The sequence below is a fragment of the Dromaius novaehollandiae genome, chromosome 1 (genome assembly GCF_036370855.1).
Source record: "Dromaius novaehollandiae isolate bDroNov1 chromosome 1, bDroNov1.hap1, whole genome shotgun sequence".
NCBI lineage: Eukaryota > Metazoa > Chordata > Aves > Casuariiformes > Dromaiidae > Dromaius > Dromaius novaehollandiae.
This window is the reverse complement of record NC_088098.1, coordinates 97,127,201-97,144,059: the sequence shown is the minus strand read 5'-3', so window position 1 is coordinate 97,144,059 and position 16,859 is coordinate 97,127,201.

The following is a 16,859-nucleotide window of genomic DNA, read 5'->3' as shown; positions in this document are numbered from 1 at the left end:
TCACAAACTGTGCTATGCAGGTTGTATAACAACAGCTCCAACTCTAAGGAAATCCCTTTCCTCCAATGAAGCTTTATAGCTGAAAAGTGCTTAAGCCAGCAGAGTCAGTGGGACAACTTCCAAATGAGTTCAGGTCGCTGAGTCAGCTGACTTTTCTTTTAAAAGAACTCCATGGATGCATCCACATTAGTAATATAGTCTGGATCAGTTTTGGATTCAGTTCTGCAGTGGATGTCCTGGTTGTCCACACTTAGCAAGCTTACACATCATGGACTGGTCTGAAAGTGTTCAAAGTGTGTTCCTTTCAGATAAAACTAAACCAGGAGACATGCTCCAGTCATGCTTCAGATGCAATGGGCTCAGTGCAGGGGGGCAGGCTGGAGCTAGTCTGAAGTAAAAGCTCACTGAAATGCAGATAGTGTGGATATCAGGTCCTGAGCACCAGCTATTCCCCTCTAGAAATCTTCTCCTATTGGTCTGCATTACTTGATAATGTTGACATAGCCTGTCTGTCCATCTGTGCCGCTGGCAGGAGATTTTCTGTGAGCCAGGCTGCCCATAATTCCTACACTGCCTGGCTGCATGCAGTATCAGGACCCTTCTAAGACTTGTTTGTTTCCTGGAGTGTGGTGCAGAAGATGAAATGAACTTTGCAATAGCCTTCCCTTGAGCACGCTTTGAATGCAGAGCAAGCTGGGGTTTGAAAGGCAGCAGACTTAACACTAGCAGTCTTTGTGCTGGCTCCATGTGGACTTGCACCAAGTTTTTAATACTTGAGTGTTTCCCTTGTTGTCCACGGGAGCTCCAGCAAAGGAATGAGAGTGAGTGCTGGTTGACAGATGCATGTCACTGGAGAGGTGCAAAATGCAATGCAGCTGTTCCTTATCTATGTTATTCACAGGATCGCAACAGCACAGGTTTTAGAGTGGAGGAGCTTCTTGGGAACAAATCCCGGAGTTGCTCTTCCTACTCTTATGATCCCCCAGCCCAGTCTCCTTCTTGTGTTCTGTTGTCTTCTTCCTGAGAAGAGTGTATTGCATCAACTCACAGGTTTTTCTTGAAGACACAAACACTGGGTACATTGTTTTTTCTTTTAATAAAACCTTTAATGTCTGTAGCAACCATCATCAGTTCTACAAATCCAGATGGTGTTCCTAAATCAGTAATAGTATATAGAATTTTGCAGAAAGTGTCCACCCAGTGGCCCAAGAATGAAGCAAGTCTTCAGTAAATAAACAAATAATGCAATTACTGTACAGTCCTACAGGGGGAAGTGCAGGTGATTTCTCCTCTCTGGGCTTTGAGTGAAGTCTGAGGACAGTACTGCTTATACCTGTGGCCAGGAAGAAGCAGCTTCACGCTGGGGTTTCTTAAGCATGCAGGGTCTCTGTAGGAGACTGCATGCTAGTGGAGACAGGCTGGTGACTCTGTGCAGAGTCAGTGTGTCTGCTGAACTCCCTGGAGTCTGCTCCACGCATTTTGTGATTTCTGCTAGCAAAAAGATTTCTAGCAAGGTTTTTCTTCAGTGTTCTTATTGTATCTTTCTGGGGCCTGCTGGCTAAAAGCAGCTGCTAGCCAGTGCAAAGGTTGTGTGCTTGAGGAGAAAAGTTCCCTCCGGGGAGTGACCCTCAAGTTCCCTCTGTCCTTATAGTTCATGCATCAGCAGTGCACATTTAAAACATAGTGGTGATCTCTGCCACGTGCCCATGAATTACTGTGAATTACTGCTCTGTTTTGCCTGTTTCATTTTTTTAGAACACTAAGTCTTTGTTTCCTTGGGTTTTTTCTTTTGTAAAATGGTTGCATTAACAGACTGCACCTCATTCTAGCAGCCCATGAATGTTAATATTTTAATATTTATTCCCATATCCAGACTGTCAAAAAAGCAGTGTTTAGGAGCACACTTCATTTAGTGCAATGTATTAAAATAGTACTAACTCTGAATAAATATGTTATGCCTCTCATGCATGATATGAAATTTAGAAAGGAGCCAGATGCTAGAAAGAAAGGAAAAAAAGAAAAAAGAAAAAGAAACAAATAGCCATGGACACCCAGAAGCCAGACTGATGCAAATTGGTGTAAGCTTCATTGGGACAAAAGGGAAGAAAATTCAGCTTACATAAATAGCACTCCTTTTCCTTGCATATTGATATAGTTTAGATGAGTGTTTATGGGACTGGGTGGTGATGTCTTTCATTCATTTGGAGAAGGAAGGTTCTGAACACACTGAAGAACAGAAGATAAAAAATAAAGCAGCCTTAACAGAATATCAGGGCCTCTGCTAGTACTCTCCCAGCCCAAGCAAAGTGTAAGCAAATGTAATATAACAAATGCACAGGGTTTGAAAACTTTCTGTCTCTGTTTCTCACAGAATTAGAGAAAAGTGGGATAGGAAGGACTTCAGAATGTCAAATTGAGAAGTTTGCAGCAAAAAATATTTGGTAGCTTGATCAACAGAGAAATAAAAATAAGAGAAAAAATCAAAACCGTTCATGGATGATTTGCACAGAGTTCAACGTGCCGTGCACTTGTAAGTATTCCTTCTGCTCTGCACTGTTCCTCCGGGACTGGACATACTGGAGCCCTGGTGGCAGCAAACCAGGGTTACGCCATGCTTGTCCCTTCATATTTTGAAGGGAGCTTAAGCAGAGGGAGGGGGTCCAGTATGGCAAGCAGCACCAATTTACATTAATGGAGAATCCAGTCCATTGTATTTAACTGATTTAATCCTATTCAGTGAGAACAATGCAACTTTTCCTGCTATACTGCATGCACAAATTCCATCCATTTCCTGCCATTATAAATAAAATCAAATATTCTTTAGCTGGCTTTTAAACATGTTAGCAGAAAAGGATACCAATGACAAAATGACCAAATGACGTGATACCAATATCATCCTCCTGCAATCAGTTTGTTTTACGGTGAGCAGATCAGCAGTGTGTATAAATGAGCAGGGAAAGCTGTCAATCCTCTTACAGCTAATAAAGTTTTTTGAATTTCTTGTAAGGAACCTTTACCCATCAAACTTTTCTCCAGAGGAACACTGATGACAAAACTATTACACTGTATTTATACCTTTGCTATTGTTTTATTTCAGAATTCACAATAGGTGGGCTTCTCAGAAGCAGTCTGTGTTGATCTCATTCAAATCCTGCTGACTTTAAGTGACTGCAAGGACATGCCACTTTGGAAAAGATCCTCCTCAAAATCACTTAAGCTGTATTTCCACCTGCAGTAAATCTAATTTTAAGGTGCACAGTAGAGAATGATAATGCCATGGCCACATGACATAAAGCACTGAACCTGAACTCTGTCAGTCCAAGTTGTTCAAATGTTAAAGGGGAAACTTTGTCCCTTTGGTTTTTTATTGGAAGGGCACTGTTTGTCTGCTCACAGCTGGTGTAAAGCTGAAATGCAGTTCAAGACATAAGCCCCATGTTGTACATTCTGGATAGCTGGTAGAAATTTGATTAGGTGCTTGCATCTAGTTCTTGGAGAATATGGACTGCTGGGTGAGCAGGTACTGTCATAATCTTGACCTGTGACCATGGAGCCACAACTGTTTGCAACAACAAAGACATTGTTTTCAACAGCATGTCAAGTTCACCTGTTACCTTACCTGTCAAAAAGAGGGAGGTTTTCATAGGTTTATGGCAGTGTTGCATGGGTGAAGGAATGTCCTTTTGTGATTTAATTCTCAGCTAAAACTGAGAATCACAACATGACTCCAGTGCCGTGCTGCTGTAGATGCTGAGCGTATCTTTAGAATTTAATCTACTTTACCTACTACCAAAGGATCATCCAATGCGGTAGAGTCATGCCAACTGTCAAAAATAATCTGACTAGTCAGCAACCTATAGTGTGATCTGCTCCATTTGTCAAATTTGTGAAGTTAGGGCACTTTCTCGCATTCCCTCTGCCTATATCCATTGTAATAAATTTGGATTGCATGTCAATTACTGAAATTTATGACTACCCATCTCTCAATTCTGAATATGTATGTGATTTTAATTTAAGGCTTCCTTACTGTACAATATTTATTATCAGTTCTCTGTTTTAACCAGCATTGAGATAACTGCTGTTCTACACTCTTCTAATGTCTTCTCTTTTCAAGGTCATCAGTTTCACAACATCACTGGAATGAAGCAGGACGTATGGCTCTGTTTAATCAATTTTCATGCTCTGCTGCCTCCTTCTTATGGTCTCTCTGCTAATTGATCAAGTTTTCAATTAAGTCCTCCATCTTTGTTTTAATTCTTTGTTAAGGTTTTTATTCCATTACATGGTTTCATGAGATCTAAGTTGTTACAAGTGCAAACTGTCTCTGCCTTTCCAACTGTCTAGTTACAATGATTTAGCTATATAGTTCTTCTGCCTCCCCCTTTCTTAGTATTAAAGCCCTCAGTGGACTAACTTCATCTGCTGGATTTAGACTTGAACTCTAAAAATCTGATTCATCCATCAAGGAGAGACTAGTTTACCTCAAGAGTTGTCATGGATAAAAATCTCTCTGTGTATCTCAGCACTTTCCAGACATCTTGTTCAGCTACAATTAAGCAAATTATTGTTTCTAAAGAAATATTAAAATGACTCTTGTTAATAAATGGGGCCAGGTGAAGCATGTGCAGAAAACACTGCTTTATGGAAAGGTTTTCCTAACAAGCTGAGATTCTGTTTTCATTCTTTTATTGTGTTTATATGGATCAAATAAATATTAATACGGAAAATATATATTGATGCACAGTGCTGATTACTTGTTCTGTAGTTCATAATTCCACATTTCAGGTCCTAAGTAGTATTATATCAAATCTCTTTGAAATCCACTATCATGTTCATTTTTAAAAATCAAATAATCTTTAAAGTCAAATGTTTTTCAAAAGGCCAAAGAAAATGTGCTGACAGAATCCATATAAATACGATCTTTTCAGGGAGGCTTTGTTCAATTAGGGGTAGTTCTTCATTTTAAAAGGTAGGTAGAATTTTTACCTAAATTCTGATTCTTTCAATTCTGATGAAAATACAGACCACATCATTCCCTGAAAAATTTGCGATAACTGTCAGCAGTCTTAAGAAAAATCTCACTTTATGATAATCTTCAAATAAAGCATGAAAGCCTATAAAACATTTCCATTTCCCTCTTTAAGATGCAAAAGCAGGTTTGCTTTCCAACCTCAGTTATCTGAATGTTAAAACAGAGCCAATGCATTGATAAGAATGACTGTAGTACAGACCAATTCCACCGTGCCTGTGCTAGTGCATTTTTGTATGTTGTCTAATAAAAAGTTCTTGTAGTTCTTAAACTCTTCCCCCCTGTTTGTGCTGAAGAGCGTGCTACAGAGTTCTGAGCTTTGAAAATCTCTTTATCATTTCATACTGAATATTCAGGCAGTCACCAGGAGGAACCCTGATGGGGCAGGGAGTATGGAGCCTTGGCACTCAGGCAGTGCGAGGTGGCATCCTGCTTCCATTGCAGTTGGTGCCCGAATTCTCATTGATTTCAACATGGTGAAGATGTCATCATTTCTTGTCTATAGCACTGAAATCTGCCAGGGATCCACTGTGCTTCTTTGGGCAAGCCCACTGACAACAATAAACAATACAACTGCCTACATCAATACAAATACTTTTATTTGTAGGAGGCACATCTTCACACCGCTGTGGCATTTTTCGAGGGGTGATAAAATCCATCCAGCCTGTATCCTGTTTTCAACAGTAGTGAAGTAATGGATGCCTAGGGAATACTTATAAGAGCAGAGCAAGCATGTAATGGTACCTCCCTGACACAGTCTTCCAGCAATCCATAGCGTAGCAACTTCCTTGGATAGAAGTGTTCTTGTTGTGTTTAACAGCCTTGGTGGATTTTCTTCCATGAATTGGTCCTGTTGCTTTTTGAACCCACAACAATTTGCAGTATTTAGAATATCATCAGACAAGGAATTCCCCAGTTTAACTATATGTTGCTTGGAAAAGCATCTCCTTTGTTTGTTTTCAGCCTACCACCTGATAATTTCATTTGTTGACCCTACATTTTGTATGACAAAAAATCTAAGTAATCATTCCCTATTAATCCTCTTAATGCCATTGAGGATTCTATTCTCCTGTGCTATATCTATCCTCTGTCGTCTCTTTTCTGGGTGAAAGAGTCTTAATATAGTTGTTTCTCATATGGAGACTATTTTTTATTTTTTGTTACCGTTCTTTGTATGTTTTCTCATCCTACTACACCCCTTTTGACCAGAAAAACAGAACTGCAGGCATGTTCAGCTGTGGGCACAACATGGGTTCATAAAATGGCATAATGATGTTTTCAGATTTGTTCTCTGTTTCTTGCCTGATCATTCCTAATTTCCTATCATCCTAATTCCTGCTTCCCATTTCTGTATGTCTTTACAACATCCTCTTGTTTTTATTGCCCTGAATAATTTAGTATTATTAACAGATCTGTCCTCTCAGTCTTCCCTCCTTTTTCTGGGACATTTTTGAATGCATTTATTTGAAAGCCCTTTGTGAGGATGCTTGTTGAAAGCTTTTTGAAAGTCCTTTGACTGTGGTGTGAAAGGCCTTTGAAAAGGCTTGAACTCTCACAGGTACAAAACCTGCAAGTGGAGTCACCTCAATGGGCAAACACTTTTGCCTGAATCCCTCTCTCCTTCACTTCTCCTCTTCATGAAAATGTAGGCCAGTTATGTCCTTCTTTTGCAAACTGATTTAGGCTTTGGGGGAGTAAAGATCATGTAAGTACTAGCCTTCAGTATTTCTTAATTTAGCCATTTCGATAACATCTTATATGGTGAATATTCAAAGGGAGCCATGGGAAGAGCACAAGCTGTTCTTTAATTATATCTGGTGGCCATAATAATTAATAATTGTAAAGCAAATATTGTCTACATTTGAAGCATGCAACTAGTGTAGTGGAAGAAGACTTTAATGCATCTTTGCTTTTAAAAATCCCTCAAAATCATTATGTTCTTTATTTAGTATATTGTGGGGTATATTTTCTTATGCAAGTGGGCAATTCAAGAATTGCAGAAATGACTACACTGCAGTACACATTTAAATCAAGATCAAAATAAATTCAGACACTATTCAAATTATTACTGAAGTCAGTAAAGCAAATTCCCGTAACTTTTCCATGCTTGTTCAATGATGCTGAGTTTGCCAAAGAAAGATTAAAAAAATCCATCCCCCCCAACAAAGAAAGCAACAGCAAACCTCTTTTATTGAATGTTTGATTATCTTTAGAAAACCTGCTTGTTTTTTAAAATGTATGATGTGTTCTGTCTTGTCAAGGTGAGCTACTGTATGTAATAAATTTTAAACCAATTTTGTCTGTGAATGCACACTATTGATTTAAATAGTGTTTATTCACATCGCACTGTTTTAAGGGGAGAGCAGCTCAGCAAGCAGGAAAGCTGGTAAGCCTCCACTTGCTAACTGGTGAATGCCAGGCCACCAAGGACTGGCTTTTCTCATTCCAGCCTGAGTAAAAGAGATTGTTCAGAAGCAGATTTGGCATGAGTCTGATGTGGGAGTCATAACCGGGAGGGTGCTCCCCAGCACGTTTTATCTACCAGACAAGGAAGAATCAGTGCAAGTTGCTTTTTATACCGCTTTATTTCTTTATCCTTATGCACATGTGAGCTGGAAGATGCTCACTTCTATAATTCTGGGCCTTCTTTGCCATCTACCATTAATATCAATGACAGTTCTGCTGCAGACAGAACTTGAGCAAGCTCATACTTTCTTTTTGTTTTCACCCCTAAATCTGCTGTAACTCTGCATTCTGTATCATCTGGACCTTGTAGGCACTGCACTGAGATCATGGCCAACCAAAGCCTTGATGAGAACACAGGGATGAACATGTTAATTACAGTGTATTAGTAGTACTGCCACAATAATAGGTGGGAAACTCAGCAAGGAGAAGAAGGGGAGTAATGTGTGAAATGTCCAACTGCATATCCACTTTCCGGACATTACAGTTGTCTCAATGTTGGTAAATTTTGGTCAAGCCAAGAAGCATATTAACTGGTCCAGATAGATATTCATATGATGATGTCTTTCTTCAAACTTACATTTTCAATACCGACCAAATGTGTGCCAGGTCACATCTTCCAGTCTGTGCCCTGCATGGACCTGCACAATGGAGGCTGGAAGGTGGAAGGAAGCACACGAATCTTTAAGCTGCCCCTTTCTCGGTGCAGAGCCTTCTCCCTCAGGGAGCACACCTTACTCTATCCACTCCAATGTAGTACAAAAAGGCTTTTTCCTCTGCCCCCATTCTCCTCACTGGGCAAGGGTGAATCATTCTTTTGCTCTGGAGAAGGAGAACTTCACCTTTCATTATCTGTGCTTTCCTTGCCAGCTGAGTTTCCACCTTTTTTGTGAGATTATGATAGAAAGGTAGTCATTAGCCTTTCAGTCCTCTTACCATCTTTAAGGGTTTGGTTGACTGTGGTCAGAGTGCAGTGCCTGCAAGGCTTAAATGATACAGAATACAGTTTTCTGAGATCCAGCACAATTGTAGCACCGAATGCAGTTCACACTGGTGACTTTGTAATGTGCGCAAGGACCAAGCACATTTCACCTTTGAGATTAATGCTATTGTATAACTTAATAAACACATTTAGCATGGGCTACCCAAAATTGTCCATTTAGGGTTACTCTATTAAGCCAGTCTCTAGTAGGAGTAGGAGTTGTTCTCATTAACAACTAAATGATGCATTTGTAATCTCTGTTTCAGAAGCTGTGGGAAACAGCCTCATGACTTGCTGTTTCTTCTGCCATCCAGCTGGCTTGCCCTTTAACTGATGGTTGCTGTATTAAAAGCCTAAAACTGCTATTCTTAAATTTAGGTTTTATTGAATTTAATCATTTTATTTTTAAGACTGTACTGCAGTTAATGATCCAAACAGATCAATATTTATAAACAGAGTGGTGCAAACTAAATACATTAATAAGTAAAATAGATATACTTGTATCTTCACATAAAACTTAACAAATCTGATGTGAATTGTAGACATTTTTAATTGCAAAAATAAAAGGAAAATAAAATGATTACCTCTCTCTACAAAGACAGAGAAATTCTGATTATTCCTAGGGAGTAGGTACCGATGCTGATCTAGTTCTGTTGTCACACAAGTGAATTAAAAACAATTTCACTGATGCCAGTGAAGCAACACTTTAGCTAAGACCATACCAGTACCAGGACACAGTATCAGCGAAGCTGGTCCTTCTGTAAGGCTTGGCAAAGAATCAGGTGAAGGTACTGTAACTTTGCTTCCAAAAGCAAGCTGCCATGCTGTGCATGAGATAACAAGCTTAGTATCTTGAAAGAGTTATCAGCTCAGACTTGAGCCTTTGGTGGCTGTGGGTATTTTGGTTCTGGAGATAGCTTGGTTACACTTGTATCTGAATCCTCTGCACAGTGCTTCACAATGTAAAAACTACTCCAGAGCAAAATCACCCTTGATGTCTTTGTATGGTCACCCTCTCTGTTATGATACATCAAGGTCTTTCATAGACATGACATAGGTGTCACTAGACTTTGCAGTCTAAAATAAGTGGATACCTGCCATATGCATTTCCTTTTTCAAGAGTACGTAGGGAATATGCCTAGCCTTTTGTGGGAGGGACAAAAGTGATTTTCTGTCACCTTTCAATCCTTTTTCTATTTGGGCTCCTGGAACAGATGTGTCTAGTCCCTGGGCTTCTTTATCCATGACAGTGATGACTGGGTCCCAGAGGGGCTCCTGATTGTCCCAAACTGCCAGCGCTTCCCCTATACTTTGAAACGGCAGAGGAGAATTCAGGTGCATGTGGCCCTACTAAGTGGCACATGGTGTCACGTCATCAATACTGACTTTATACAGTCAGGAAATCTTTTACCAAGTTTAAAGTGTGCTCAAGGGAGGAAGATCTGGCCCCATAAATAGGATAAGACTAAAATATCTCCATTCTCTATAACCACAATGTAGCTCGTTCATTCTTTTCCCAGGAAAAAAAAGATGCAACATTTTTTTCTCCCCCTTGACTTGTCAGATCAAGGACCTGACGCTTGCTGCTGCCACATTGCACTTGTTCTTCGATAAATCTCCAGTACTAACTAGTGAAGACTAATTTTTTTCTAAGTGGCGAGCGCAGGTATCTGTACGGAGACATCTCATTTCTTCCTAACTGCTTCAGATATACTTTGGTCCATGTTAAGCTAGTTCCATACCAAAAAGAAAAAAAAAATTGTCAACAGTGATTGCCAGCAACAGTTTCCCTCCCTCCTCACCTGTCCCCCAAATTGGTATTAAAAATGGTTGAACTGCTAATGATGATGAGATGAACCCCAAAGGACACTTCTAAGAATACATTTGTCGAGTAGAATTTTAGTCAAGCCCTTTCATGAAGGACCTAATGAGTATGCAGGGACTTGCCGCTGTAACAAAAAAGGTATCCATGCTTGTCTCTTGTCTGCAGACCTGTCAATACATTTTTCTGTGCAAGAAGGAATATGGACTCCAGCATCTTGTTTGCTTGCAGCAATAAAGCAGTGGTAGGCTACCATCTATTTAAGTTTTAGATTTCCCAGGCAGGAAAAATTTGTGCATTCTCAAATTCATCCTCATCTAACTCTTATTCATTTCTGAAAAAGCCATTTCTGAGATGCTGGTAAATGACTGCAAGACTAGACACTATGTGGCTTTTTGCAGGCAAGTACCTGAACACTGCATCTAATGTTGTCAATTTAATTTAGATGATTTAAAAATACCTGAGAATCTCTGGGGGAAGTCATTTGTGGTTCGGGAGGTTTGACAGGAGTGCCAGTCCTGCCCAGAGTGCCAAATTCCTTCCTTTTGCTTACTCCTGGGAAAAGACATGTTGGAGCAATTGCACATGTGTGAGGCGTGGCACTTGAGTTTTACCATTACTGTCTAGAAATTAGTACATACAGGCTTAACTCCTGAAAATAACTTTTACGGTTTATGTTGAGTTTTAGAGTTTGAGACAGTGAGCCTATGGATTGTGCTGTGTGACTTGTTTCAGTTTCCCAGTATGAACACAGTCACCAAAACATCTGCTCTTCAAATCTTACAGTTTTCAAGATTTCCTTTCCAGCTCCTATGCAATCTTCAGGAAAATCTTATTCCACAGCTTCCCTGGCTCAGTTTTTAATTCTTTCTTCCTGTTGTCTTTAAACACAAAGGGAAGTCTGTGGCAGATGTGCATCTGAGTGTGACTTGGACTGAGATGACAAATGGGACAAGGAGGGATGCCGTGTCTATGACTGGTCCTTTGTCACCGTTACTATTTCTTTCTGTACTATGTGGAAATGAGGAACGGGTAAAGAAATTAGTAGGTGTGGAAGGGCGGAAGTCTCCCTGTTTAGTGCAGATTTATGTGGGAAGTTTGCAAAGACCTGCTGAGTGTTTCTGCTCCGTGCAAAGCTGCCTAACTTACAGGATTCTTCAGCTACTCAGTGACCTGGGAATCAACCCGTTGCAAAATTTAGCTTCAGAATTTAAGCTTTTGTGTTTTTCCTTAAGTTTCCAGCTTTTCTGGTTACACAGTACCTGTGTTTTGTGTAACGCAGTGCTGTATTATCCTCCCCAGCCTACACTCCGACAGCATTCAAAAGAAGCATGAATTTTCTCTGTTCATCTCAGCAGGATGTGTAATGCCTCACACCTAGAACTCAACTTGCTATTTTATTCCTGCTTATTTCAGCTAATAGAAACAGCTAATAAGATTCTTTTACTTTATGTTCTCAACATATGTTACGTAGCATGAGTTACAGTCTCTGCATAATTGTTTGATGCACTAACAGGTATTGGAAGAGTGGGAGTGGAAGAATGGGTAAGAAATTTCAGCTTATCTAACAAGTCGTTTTTGTCTTTGCCCGGAAGAGGCAGTAGAAAATGAAGCTATATCACAACAGCTTCCTGAGGAGGATCAAGCCATCTACCTTGTTCCTGGTTTGATCAGACTAATCCAGTGTTTCAACTTCTAGCTTCCAAAATTGATTTACCTATTTTTCCTGTGTAATTCTGCAGCACGATGGTGACAGAAAATAGATTGTGCTGAAATGCTTAAGTTTACCCCATCTGAAAGTAAAATAAAGACACAGTGGCTGACTAATTAAAGGCCTGTTCTAAAAATATTCTAGAAAATGTCACAAACATTAGCATTACTCTTCACAGGGTCTCATCCCAGAATTTAAGTCCAAAGACTCAGAAGCCGTGTCTGCATTTTCCATACTGTAAAAACTATAGATTTGTGTCGCCAAATTAGATATCAGTCTTGACCTTGGAGAAATGAAACAATGATTACTGCTGCCGCATGGATGTTGTGTATGGGCGTACCTTTGTTGCTACAACCCAATTAAATAATAACAAATTCTATGAATGCCTGATCTAGTTATATTCAGTGTTAACACTGACAAAATCACAGGGCTCTACAGTTCTTTTAAAAGTGGATGAAAGATCAGAATTTTCTATTTCCACTTGTCAATTTTTTTCCAAAGACATCCAAGGATCAATTGGATTTTGAGTGTGTTAGGTTCCAGCTTTACCATATCAGTTGTGGTAGAGTTTCTTGAGAAATGAAAATGCACAATTTCTTCTTAATTTGAACACTTTTTCCTTGTATGCAAGGAAGTCTCAGATGTCCGGATTGGGAAAATGGGTTAGCATATACTGCCTATGTCTACCAGGAATTTGTTACTTTCAGTCAGTGTACAGAGCTGAGATCTGAAGTCTTCAGAGCTCACCTGATTCAACTGCAGTTGGCTGGTAGTCTAAGTAGATAAAGTGATTTTACTCCAGGAGGTCTTAGGAGATTAATTTGATTTCATTACCAGTGTAAGGACTTCTGAGGACATGAACAGCCCATATTCCTTTTACATCACCTCTCTCAGTAATCTCTTTCCAAGAGAATGAGAAGAATTTGTATTTTCTTATGTTACTCCTATCATGATTTGGATGATTGGAAGTGCGGAGCATGCCTTTGCTTTTGTCTGTTCTTGCTAGGAAAGTCCCTTTGTAATCGGACGCTTGCTCTCATTGACTGGAAAGGAAAAAAAACCCCAGCCCTTAGCATAGAAGATGGGACTTATGAGAAAGATCAGGTGAACAAATAACTCTTTGGAGCAGAGACTGGGTGTGAGAAACCGGATAAAGCAAGCTACAAAGCCAGGGCAAGGAGACCATCCCGGGTGGGATTTTGCGTCAGCCTGGAGGTTGCTGCTGCATTGTTCCACTGCGGCAGGCAATGTGTGCTTGTAGGCACAAGGGGAAGAAGCCCAGCCAAATGATCATGCTCTCGCTACAGAGACCTTTTGACTGAAAGGTCTGAGAGAGTTTTCTTTCGTCTTAAGGGAAACACTCAAAGCAGGAACAACGTGGCTTCATCTTCTGATTCCCATAGTACTTTCCAGATCTTGAAAACATACTGAATGTTTTCTAACGAGCCTGAGCATCCTCAGAGTAAGGAACTGACTCAGCCATGTATCAGGTTGCAAAGTGTAAAGCCCTACAATACAAGTCAGCAGGCATTTGTTTTCTGTGCCATAAAAGACCAAGCAAACACATCATTATTATTACTATTATTTTTATTGTTTTATATGTTAGGTTGGTATTGAGGGACTGTGAATATTCTTTTCAGAGAAGGAACTGGCAAAGAAGATTAAGTGATCTAATAATTTGTAATAACAAGTACTGCATTTGAGAGTACTAAAGAATGTTATATTCTGGCTTTTGGGACCATGTATGCATTTTATAGGGGAATAAATAAGTAATCATTTGTGGCTTCAAAATGTAACAGTCTTCAGGGGGGAAGGGGAGAGAAATGAATGCTGATTCAGAAGGGAACTACTGTTCCAATTTGCTGTAATTTTAACAAGAAGAGATCTGTTGAATGCATTCAGGAGAACAATGAGTAGTTAAAAAGTACTTCAAATTAAGTACTAGTTTGATTTTTTTCATTTTATTCTTGGATCTGATTATGAGTCATGTACAGAAATAATGGGAAATTATTGAAAGTTTTCCAAATTTCAGACCTTTTTTTAAGATAATGAGAAGGAGCCTTAGTTTTTTGATACCTTTATGTCTTGCTTCATTTTTCAGATGTGGATGAACTTCCCTATGCAGTTCACTTCTGAACTATCACTGCAAAATCAGATCTATTACTACAGTTTATGGCCAATTTATGGGATATTGATTTACTCATGCCAAGTGATAACATATGCTAAGAATAGTCCCATAGGGTCAGTGAAAATACATGTGCAGTAAAATGCTACTTATAGTTTCAAAGTCTGGCCTTACTGCAATAAAATGGGTTCATCTGAAAAATGTTCTAGCATTTAAGAATTATTGAAATTATGCATTTTGAGGAGAAACATATAGAATTATTCATAATGAAAATATGGTTGAAACTTTTTGCTGGATATGAGAAGCTTCCTATTTGCTTTGGGAAGGAAAAGGAATAGTAAATCTTTTACCTCTCTTACTGAGAAGCAGTAATTCATGTGAATAGTCAGTGATACTGCTCACAAAAGGGAGTCAAATCCTCTTCTGGCCTTAATAATTATAGGTCATATTGTGTCCCTGGCTTTAAAGCAGATCTTTTCATTGCAGGAGCTATGCTGCTGACCGGTGGTATGAAATTCAGCTTCCAAGTGCTTTAGTGAGTTCTTACAAGAAATAAGTACAATTGTAGTAGACTTCAGAAAGACTTTTCTGGCCTGTTCTAGGCATGGAAAACCCAACCAGTCTTGCAGGGAATTTGTGGCCTTCCAGGTTGAATGCCAGTCTAGATTCTCTGTCCTGAAAAGTGCTACTAAGCTGGCCAGAAAACTATATTATAGTCTGAGAAAATTATATTGTCATCTTTCTAATTCCCACTAACAAGACATCTAACTTTCAGTGAAGTTAATAACACAGGTTGAATAGCAAGGAACAAGGCAGCAAGTCCTCTTCTCCACTGTAGTACACCTAAATTATACTCAGATGTGGTAGAAAAGAGGTTTCTTAGGAAAGACAGATGTGGAGTGTAAAAGTGACTGGATTGTGGGCATTGACGTGGGAGGAACAAGTTATCAGTGTTGCAGCCCTACTGCCTTGTCTATGCTGCAAATAGAGAAGTTCTGGACCCGGCATACCCTGACTGTCCACTGAATGTGTTGCAGGACTCCACCTGGGACTGCACCACCTCTGGGCCATATTCCAATTTCCAGGGGAAAAACAGCTGGATATTTGAGCTGGAGGAGAACTAGTATGCACTGCGAAGGATTCTCTGATCTGTGGACAGTGAAGAATCAGGAGCGCAGGGTGTGCTACAGAGTACTGCTGTCCTGCATTTTAGACCTGGAAAAAATTGCTGTGGATGACATTATCTTTCCGAAGACTTCTAGGGGGAGTGACCTGAAGCCTGAATGCAGTCAGTCGGCTCTAGAGGGGAATGCCACCTTCAGAGGGGATGAGAGCCGTCTGCATCGTGATTGGCAGTGGACCGCTGTCTGAGGTGGGTACCTTTAGCAGTGCAGCCTGTGGCACTGTCACTGCCACTAGATTGCTGGCTTGCAAGTATCTGGAAAGCATGTTAGCAAAATTCTCATTAACACTGTCGAAAGCTACTGCACTGCAGAGAAAAACTACTATCAAGCATGCTTCCTCTCCTGTCACACTGGCACGCACAACCCTTATTAACGATTGTGTAGATACGAGGAGCATCTACTACTGCTGACTCTGTGTGGTTTTTTTTTTGTATTTTAAGAGGACATTGACATTTTGTGGTTAAAGATTAATTCACTGCATGGCTGCACTCACACATGCCCTTCCCTCTTCAGAATTCCTTGTGGATGTTTATTTTCCACTTCTGAAGTGTTATGTCGCCTTTTGAGAAAGAAGCGCTAGCAGGAGCTGGTAGATACAGCCTCCAGGTGAAGTATTTATCATTTTAGGCTATAGAGAGTGAAGGCAACATTTGTTGAAAGTACCAGATATAAGCTGTTGAATGAGAAGATAGCAGTGACAGTTCCAGAGGGGAAGGTATACCTACTGCCTGCCAGAAATAAAATGAATTTGTGTCACCACATGCAGAGAAGTGAGAGTCCTAACCATTAGCTAATACCATAGTCTAGGGCTTCTTCCAGGTGTCCAAAGCACAAGGGACTCAGTAGAGATGGATATCACAAAGCAAGAGACAAAAGGCCAAACTCAGCAGTTCTATATATTCCCTTTAACTCAGATTAATTCCAGTCATGTCAGGGGAAATATTCTTGTCAGTATTATTAATAGCAATATTTGACTCAAACTTTGGAAAGCAAGGTTAGTATTTGACACAGTAAATATTCAGTTTTCTATTTACCTTTTTCATGTTAATGTTTTGAAGTTTATACTGTAGTAAATAATGTAATAGTACATTTTTATTAGATTGAATAGACAGTTTTACATTCAGTTATTAGCTGTTTAGACATTGGTAAATGGGCTATTCTCAGGGATGCTGATCTTTGGATATCCCTTTTCTCTCCACATGCACATTCCAAGTCACAAACCATTTCATTTCTTTAAATCTTATTTTTTCAATCTTCCTTCCTTTTTTTTTTAGTGAACAGCAGATTTTCTTTGTATATACAAGTCTGGGGGGAGTTGTTTTTATTGTGGATAGTATGCGCGGTTATTTTATTAAAGTCGAGAAGAATCAGGCTTCATGATTCTTCCTCCTTCCCCTCAAAACAGAATGTATGAATTAGTATACAGTAATATATAAGGAACTTTTTTTTAGTGGTTCATGTGATCAGTACAGAGCTGACACAGAGCCTTCCAGAAACTCTTGGTGGGACCCTGAAATGATCATCATGGATGAGTGGCTGATTG